General features: G+C 42.0%; 1 non-coding gene across 1 annotated transcript; it reads left to right on the top strand.

The window, feature by feature from the left end:
* Positions 1-334: 334 nt before the first annotated feature.
* On the top strand, positions 335-453 carry LOC146513710 (5S ribosomal RNA). The gene has a single exon (XR_014875510.1). It is a non-coding gene; the product is annotated as a 5S ribosomal RNA (ribosomal RNA).
* Positions 454-9360: the final 8907 nt, after the last annotated feature.

The following is a 9360-nucleotide window of genomic DNA, read 5'->3' as shown; positions in this document are numbered from 1 at the left end:
AAAATAAAAGCAAACAAAGTAAAAGCAGTTTTGGTAGATTAGTTATATAATGATCATAGATATACATAGACGTACCTTCATAAAAACGCATTAGGAGATGTCACAAATCGTCCTAACACACTGTGTGCTCTCTGTCACTTTAACACTGTGCTGTAATAAACTAACAAGTGTTAAATATTGAGATGTTACTGCGGGAAAAGCATTATTGTAGCTCAATGTTGAAGCTGCAGTTTATGACGAAGAATTGCATGTTTTCGCTGTAAAACACGAAAGCATATATCAAACTGTGTGACATTTGCCACCCACAAAACGCGTTTTATATGCAATTGCTTTCGCTTACGGCCATACCACCCTGAACACGCCCGATCTCATCTGATCTCGGAAGCTAAGCAGGGTCGGGCCTGGTCAGTACTTGGATGGGAGACCGCCTGGGAATATCAGGTGCTGTAAGCTTTTTCGCTTCTACACACAAACTCCAGAGGCCGCTGATGCTCGCTCAGTGGCGACAGCATTGGCTTTTGCTTTGAAAAAATACAAATGACAGTTTAAACACTGAAACTAATTTGAGCTGCTTTAGCTCATTCTCTAGTACAGGTTTGCCTTGTGAGTCATACACAAAGAGCACTTCCACGGACGCTGTAAGGTCCAATTCTTCCTGCGTTATATCAGTATCGCTGTACATGCACAGAGCACCAGTACATGTTTTTATGCACATGAACTCGATAATTAACAACTTAAAAATACATTTATATTTGTACAGTCAGTGGGGGACTAGGTTATTTTTCTTCTCACAGTTTCAGTCTGGTAGAGAAGTGTTTATTTCTCAATCCCACTGTGAGCCTGTCTGCTGCAGGACCGGTGTCTGTCAGACCAGCTTTCAACTCTGCACTCAACAGTTACCTCGTTTCATATAACTCATGCAATATGAAAGCCCTTTTTTCTGACAGTTGGAGCTACAACCGCTACATCCTCAGATTGGCACCATTAAACAGGATACATCTCTAAATTAGAAAAGGATGATGATAGAGCGAGTGTACAGTGACAACAATAAACCTAGCACAGCCGTTTTCATAAAGCTAAAAACTAAACTTCTCTTTTGAACAGGAAGTTGTTACTTTGGTGCCATTACATTGTTTTTTAAAAGTATGGACAAAATAGTTTTATTTTATACTATCAAGCAATAAAGAGGTCATTGTTTAACAAAAACAGTTTTATATCTCCATGTAAGAGCGTAGGATCTCAGTACATTAATATTTCTATGACTGAATTATTCATATATACATGCGTGTGTTTTAAGGACTTGGATAATCGATAAATAGAAAAGGAATAAACCAGACAATAAAACAATGATCTTTTATGAGTGTTTATTTTTAAACCAGCCAAAATGATTAAATTAGAAACTAAATATAACAGCTGCTGGCTATGCTTCTAATTTCTGGTTGATATTGTAGTATTCTTTTAGGCTGGACGTCCAAATTGGGTGAGACAACTTTAGGTTTGAATGGGAGTTTAATTTGAGTACATTTGATTTATGTAGCACCATTTTACAATAATAATAGTTAAATATAATAAATAAAAGACCTTAAAAATAATAGAGACAAAATCCCAACAATTAAATAATCCCCTATGAGCAAGCACTTGGGGATGGTGGGATGGAAAAAAACCCTTTTAAGAAACCTTCGGCAGAATGAGGCTCAAGGACAAGCAACTGGTTGGGGATGACAGAAAAGACAAAATAAGAAAAAAATCAAGAGCATACGAGGACAAGACAAAACACCTGATGGGAGGAAGAGGACCAACGTTACTGACACGCAGTAGTGATATATTAACACACTGAGAGTAAAAGACAGAAGTGCTCAGTGCATGATGGGAAGTTAATCAGCAGTTGTGGCCAATAACAGCATAACTAAAGGATGGGACAGGGTCAGCTGATCCAGCTGTAGCTATAAGACTGATCAAAAAGGAAAGTTATGAGTTTAATGTTAAAAGACGAGAGCATTTCTGGTTAAACAGGACAGGGACAGGAAAGCTGAAGGCTCAGCCTCCCATTAGACTCATTAGACCTCACCAGAGTGAACAACTTTCTCTGCAGCAACACAACTCATAACTTTTATTCACACCCTGTCCTGATACTTCTATTTCATCTGCTATAAACAATAACCATACACTATTATTGCAATCTATACTACAGCTCAAAAGTCTGTAGAGAATTAGAAATGTCTTATTTACTGACAACAGTGAAACTCTTTTTGATGTTTTACTAAATTAAGCAGAAGCGTAAAGAAATCTAAATAATTGATGGTAACATTTATCATAAATCACAAATGAGATTTAGTGGAATATCTACTAAGTGTTGTTGAGACAACGTCGGTCTCTCCGATTCTTTTTGTCTTGGTAGAGATCACGCAGAGATGTTTCCAAATTTCACACAATCCTTTTATTACCCATTTTCCTTACAGATGCATCTGGAGATCAGCACACTGCATCCTGTGCAGTCCTACTCTAAAGGCTGATCTGAAGAGTTTCACACAACAGTTACAGTTATAGTCTCTGGTCTTTAGTTTCTACAGTAAATCCCCCACAATGGAAAAACACTGGTAAAGTGGCCCGGGGTGCTGACACCCTGACCCCCATCTCCTTTTAAGGTAATGTACACTGGCAATTGTCTGCCCCTCACCCTCAGTAAATCTTGCTACTGTCCTGTGTTTGGGGGTTAATTGCCCCACTTCCCTGCACCCCAGTTCTTTGTTCCCATCCCAGGACTATTTTCTATTTTGTAATCTTAAATCCTATCAACAAGAAAATCATACTACGACACACACTAATAAACTACATTCACTATGACATCAATACCTAATACACAGTCCATTATTTCTACAGTGTACTGTTATGAAAACAACAGAATGATGATGAGACACTGTGGTAAAGTTTTACAGGTATAATTGCAGATAGTTATGAATACAGGATAAACACTATGGGCTCCAGGAGACGGGGAAGAGGTAGTGAAGATTGTCTGGAGGCACACTCAGACACTGTCACAGAAGGTCGCGGAGATCCGTAACGCTGAAGCGTCTGCACAGAAACAGAGAGTGAGCAAAGGCAAGAACTGATGGAAAATGTGACATGACTGTGGCATGATACGTTACCTTGGTACTGCAATGATCTGGTTGTTTAGAAGCCAGCATGAAGACCTCGTGAGGAACAGGCGAGTAATCAGCTGATTGTTCACAAGTGACTGAGGGACGGGAAGGTGGAGGAGCATGCCCTAAAAAAGACAAGCACACGGACAACAACACAGGCATACACCAAAAGAGGAGAGAGAAAGAAGCAAGCAAGAAAAAGAGGGCAAGGGAACCATGACATCTACAGAGGCCCATTTTCATTTGATACATCGTGTCACCAGATGTCAGTTTGTGATGTTAGATCCCAACTTGTCAGTCAAGAAACCTTTTTCCAAAGATATCAGCACAAACCAAAATCATTGTGCGGATTAAGAAAAGCAAATTGTTGAAGTTTGTGATGGATCACCCCATTTTCTGTTTGTACTCGTCAGATGTGTTCCAGGTTTATAACCATGTGATCTGTCAATACAGGAGCGATTGTTACTAAAAGTGAGCCTATGTATAAGTGTGTAGACATTTCCTAATGCATCAAGGGTGATTTAACATAAATGATTCATTAAACACACATCTGTGAAAACATTTCTGATAAATTTCATGTAATATTATGTTAAAGTAAATGTAAGTTATTAATTAAAAAGACGACAGTTTGAATCTGACCACAAACTTTTGAGCAGCAGTGTGTGTTGTATGCATGTGTCTGTCTGTATCTGATCAGGATTTTGTCATCAGTGTCAAAAAAACGCTAATTTTTTTAGCTGTGTCTGTCATCAAAATTGAGTTGGAGTGTTTTAACTCTGATGGCAATCTCTCCCTAACAAGTCCACTTTATTGCGTGCTCATTTTGTCCTATTAGTGGCTCATAGGAGTCTAACTAATGAACTGTATGCATGTTTCCTAATCTGTCACGCTTATCAGTGGCTCATGGTTGCTTAAGGCCTATGTCTGTACTTGACCACAGAGGCAGAGCATCATTCAACCTGCCAGCTGCCTATCTTGGGAGCTTTTCAAGGATGACAGACTCCACTTTCTCTGCAGCAAGACAGCTCATAACTTTTTTAAGGTGTCTCCCTGTCCTCATACTTCTATATATTCTTCTGTAATAGATAACTATACACTATCACTGCAATATACACTACAGCTCAAAAGTTTGAAGTCAATTTTCACCTGGTTTCTAACCATGTGATCGGTCCATACAGCAGTGATTGTTTCTCAAATTTGGCGCACGTAGAAGTGTGTAGACATTTCTTAATGCATCATGGGTGATTTAACTTAAATGATTCATTCAATCTGTGAAAACATTACTGGTAAACTTTGCGTAATTTTATGTTAAAGCAAATATAATTTTAAAATTAAGACAAGAATATTTGAATCTGACCACAAACTTTTGAGCAGCAGTGTGTGTTGTATGCATATTATCTGTCTGTGTCTGATCAGGATTTTTTCATCAGTGTCAACAAAACGCTCATTTTTTTAGCTGTGTCTGTCATCAAAATTGAGTTGGAGTGTTTTAACTCTGATGGCAATCTCTCCCTAACGATTCCACTTTATTGCGTGCTCATTTTCTCCTATTAGTGGCTCATAGGAGTCTAACTAATGAACTGTATGCATGTTTCCTAATCTGTCAAGCTTATCAGTGGCTCATGGTTGCTTAAGGCCTATGTCTGTACTTGACCACAGAGGCAGAGCATCATTCAACCTGCCAGCTGCCTATCTTGGGAGCTTTTCAAGGATGACAGACTCCACTTTCTCTGCAGCAAGACAGCTCATAACTTTTTTACAGTGTCTCCCTGTCCTCATACTTCTATATATTCCTCTGTAATAGATAACTATACACTATCATTGCAATCTACACTACAGCTCAAAAGTTTGAAGTCAATTTTCACCTGGTTTATAACCATATGATCGTTCCACACAAGAGCGATTGTTTCTAAAAATGGGCCCATATGCTGACATTAGGTATTTCCTGTTCTGCAGCAGTTTGCCCTCTAGTGGTTGTTTTTGTGTATTTTTTACTCTGCAAGATCTAGCCAGAGGCAGTTTCACCTCTGCTAATCTGTTGCCATCCATGCCTTCACAAGTTCATAAACGGCATCATCTGTAAGTAGTATTGTTTGTTATCACTGAGACGACTTGTGTGCATTGTTATTTGTTGTGAAGGCGTGATATAGTTTGTAGTTTGAATTTAATTTGAATGCATGTATAACCTAAGCTAGTATGGTTAAGCTAGCTCATATGCCATGTGGTTTCTTTAACATTTTGATCATGAGTGTGATTTCATTTGATGTTTTATTCAGGCACTCACTAAGCAGATAAATATTGTGCTCATATTTTTGAATATGTGTCTGTTATAATGTATATTGATGCAACATTTTTATTGGTTTATTTCTGGTTTTGCCAACAGTTTCACACTTTATCCTTATTAAATCATCTAACTCAACACATCGGCCTGTTCCTTGGATTTTGATTAGGAGAGTGTTTAGCTGTCTGTATAGCTGAGTCTACGTTCACGAGGACAACACTTAGTGAGGACAGAACAGTGAAAAGATGCACCATCACATCAAGCTGTGAAGGAATCTCAGCAGCCTATTTCTTCGCCACCAGTAACCAGTGAGTAGAAGAAAAAACACCAAAGAGGCTACGCTCGCTTCTTCTGTATCTTTTTACGGGATTTGAAGACCCATTCACCTGCCTGTATTAAACGATGTCCAGCTCAAACCCTATTGACGCCAATATTCAGAGCCTGGAGGTTAGGTCAGAGTGTGCTGCCTCAGCTGCATTTTCCAAGCAAAGTTCAAATAAATCTTCAGCTAGTGCCGCTGCTGCTAAAGCTCGTGGCAAGGCGGAAGCTGCACGCACGCGAGCAGCCTATGCAAAACGTCAAATAGACATTGAATGCACTAAAAGAAGATTGTGAAGCTGAGGCTGCCTCAGCAGAGGCTCAAGTGTTTGAGGCTGCTGCAGATTTAGACAACTGTGACCTTGGGAGTAAAGCCAGTCATGCTCAAGCAACGAAGCAGTCATTACAGTGAACTGGTGAGTTCATCCAAGCACATTTCTCTTCAGGGCAGAGTTATGCTTTAGCTCAAAATGAGAAAGAAACAGAGGCTGCTGCTTCTGTACCACAACACAGACACCTCCCAGATATTGAAGTTCATCGCGTCAGTCGTGACACACAACAGCCATATCCTTCTGCTTGTTCGGCTGAAGGCCTGCACCCAGGCAACCAGAGAAAGAATCACCCTGACCCTATGTCTTTTAACACAGATAGAGATGTCCCAACAAACCAACTACCACCCCGCTCACCACTGGAGGCTCAAGGTGTATCTGAGTTAGCTGTATATCTGGCGCGTCGACATCTTGTCACAGCTGGACTAAAAGTGTTCGATAACCAGCCTGCTAGTTATCTGTCATGGAAATCTAGCTTTGTTAACGCTGTGGAGGGACTTAGCCTCAAACCTAGTGAAGAACTGGACCTGCTCATTAAGTGGCTTGGTGGGGAGTCGCTACACCACACCAAGAGGATAAGAGCAGTTTATGTCAACAATCCATTCATGGGTTTGAACATGCTTTGGCGAAGGCTGGACAAGTGCTATGGCTCTTCAGAGGCCATTGAAACTTCTCTCTTCGATAGATTGAACCACTTCCCAAAGCTTTCAAATAGAGATCACCAGAAGCTTCAAGAACTCGGAGACCTGCTCCTAGAGATCGAAGCTGCTAAGCAAGAGGGATATTTGCCAGGGTTCAGCTTCCTAGACACTGCAAGGGGAATAAACCCTATAGCGGAGAAACTGCCCCACAACGTCCAAGAACAGTGGATAACTCAGGGGTCTCGCTATAAGAGGGAGCACCAAGTTCCATATCCCCCTTTCTCATTTTTTGTGGATTTCGTGTATAACTATGCAGAGATGAGAAATGATCCTAGCTTTGCCTTTGCTAACTTCAGTTCAGCTGCATTCAAAGGTGAAGGATCCTTCTCCAAACAATGGAAATCAAAACCTCCTTTATCCGTAAGTAAAACTGAGGTAGGAAACCCCCCCACCTCTCAGTCCTCCAAAGGACTCACCGTTGATCTAGACAGAGAGTGTCCTCTCCACAAGAAACCTCACTCCCTCAGGAAATGCCGAGGCTTTCGAGAAAGATCACTTGCAGAGCGAAGACGCTTGCTGGTGGAGCACTCCATATGCTTTAAATGTTGTGCTTCAGCAACTCACCAAGCTAAAGAGTGTAAAGCTGACACCCACTGCTCTGAGTGTGACAGCGACCGGCACATCGCAGCACTCCATCCTGGCTCCAAGTTCCAGACCACCTTCTGCAGAGCATGGTGGGGAGGCTACCGAGTGTGTGACTGACATAGCAGCCTCTTCATGCACAGCCGTGTGTGGTGAGGGTCTTAAAGGTAAATCATGTTCCAAAATCTGTTTGGTCAGTGTGTATCCCAAGGGTCGCCCAGACCAAAAGGTGAGGACATACGTGATGCTGGATGACCAAAGCAATGTGTCGCTAGCCAGATCAGCATTCTTTGACATGTTTGACATCCAGGGTGAGGCTCCCCCCTACATGCTCAGGAATCACTGAGACTGCTGGAAGAAGGGCCTCTGGATTTCTGGTGGAGTCAGCTGATGGGCAATTGCACTTATCATTGCCGACTCTTATTGAGTGCAACCTGATTCCCAATAATAGGGACGAAATCCCTACTCCAGAAGCTGTCCAAAGCCACAAGCATCTCAAGTCTATTGCTGACAGGATCCCTCATCTTGATGCGTCAGCTGAGATACTTTTGTTACTTGGGAGGGACATCATCCGAGTTCACAAAGTGCGCAGTCAGCGTAACAGCCGTCACAACGAACCTTATGCCCAACAAGTGGACCTGGGTTGGGTAATAGTCGGTGACGTCTGTCTCGGTGGGGCTCACCGGCCGACTGTCAACACATTCAAGACCAATGTCCTTGAGAATGGACGACCCAGCTACTTCAAGCCTTGTGAGAACAGGATCATCTGCAAAGAAAAGGTCATAGGGGAACAGCTAATATCCCCTGACACACTGACTTCCCCTCATCCAAGCTTAGGTGAGCTGGTCTTCAGCCATTCAAAAGAGGATGATAAGCTGGCACCCTCCATCGAAGATGAAATCTTCCTCCAGATCATGAACAAGGAGTTCAAGAAAGATGATTCCAACAGCTGGGTGGCTCCCCTGCCATTTCGTAGTCCAAGACCACGTTTACCAAATAATCGAGAGCAAGCCCTCAGCCGACTGATGTCACTTCGCCGTACCTTGAATAGGAAACCGGAGATGAAACATCATTTCATAGATTTCATGGAGGATATTTTCAAAAATGGACACGCTGAGCCAGCTCCTCCACCAGAGCCTGACAAAGAGTATTGGTATTTACCTTCCTTTGGTGTCTATCACCCCCAGAAACCGGGAACAATATGGATCGTCTTTGATTCAAGCGCACAGTTCAAAGGCATCTCATTGAATGATGTGCTCTTACAAGGCCCGGACCTCAACAACACCCTAATTGGGGTTCTCATGCGTTTCAGAACGGACCCAGTTGCTGTGATGACAGACATTCAACAGATGTTCCACAGTTTCCTAGTGAGGGAGGATCATCGGGACCACCTCCGATTCTTGTGGTTTCGTAACCACCAACTTGATGACAAAGTGCTGGAGTACCGCATGAGGGTTCATGTGTTTGGTAACTGTCCCTCACCAGCTGTGGCCATTTATGGCCTGAAGAGGACGGCTATGGAGGGTGAAGAGGACTATGGACCCGAAGTGAGGAGCTTTGTGCACAGACATTTCTATGTTGATGATGGCCTGAAATCTTTCCTCAGTGCAGAAGATGCCATCAAAGTGCTGAAAGGTGCACAAGACATGCTAGCGCAATCCAACCTCAGACTACACAAGATTGTGTCTAACAGTGTTGAGGTCATGAGAGCATTTCCAGCTGAAGATCTAGCTAGCAACCTGCAAGACCTGGACGACAGGAGCAAGACAGGAGCGATTGCAAGACAGGAGCGATTGTTACTAAAAATGGGCCCATGTTTAAGTGTGTAGACATTTCCTAATGCATCATGGGTGATTTAACTTAAATGATTCATTAAATACACGTCTGTGAAAACATTACTGATAAATTTCATGTAATATTATGTTAAAGTAAATGTAAATTATTAATTAAAAGACGACTGATTCAATCAGACCACAAACTTTTGAGCAGCAGTGTGTGTTGTATGCATG

The sequence above is a fragment of the Neolamprologus multifasciatus genome, chromosome 7 (assembly GCF_963576455.1).
Source record: "Neolamprologus multifasciatus chromosome 7, fNeoMul1.2, whole genome shotgun sequence".
NCBI classification, from domain to species: Eukaryota; Metazoa; Chordata; class Actinopteri; order Cichliformes; family Cichlidae; genus Neolamprologus; species Neolamprologus multifasciatus.
Note: the sequence above shows the minus strand (reverse complement) of the source record. Positions and strands in the feature narration are given on the sequence as shown.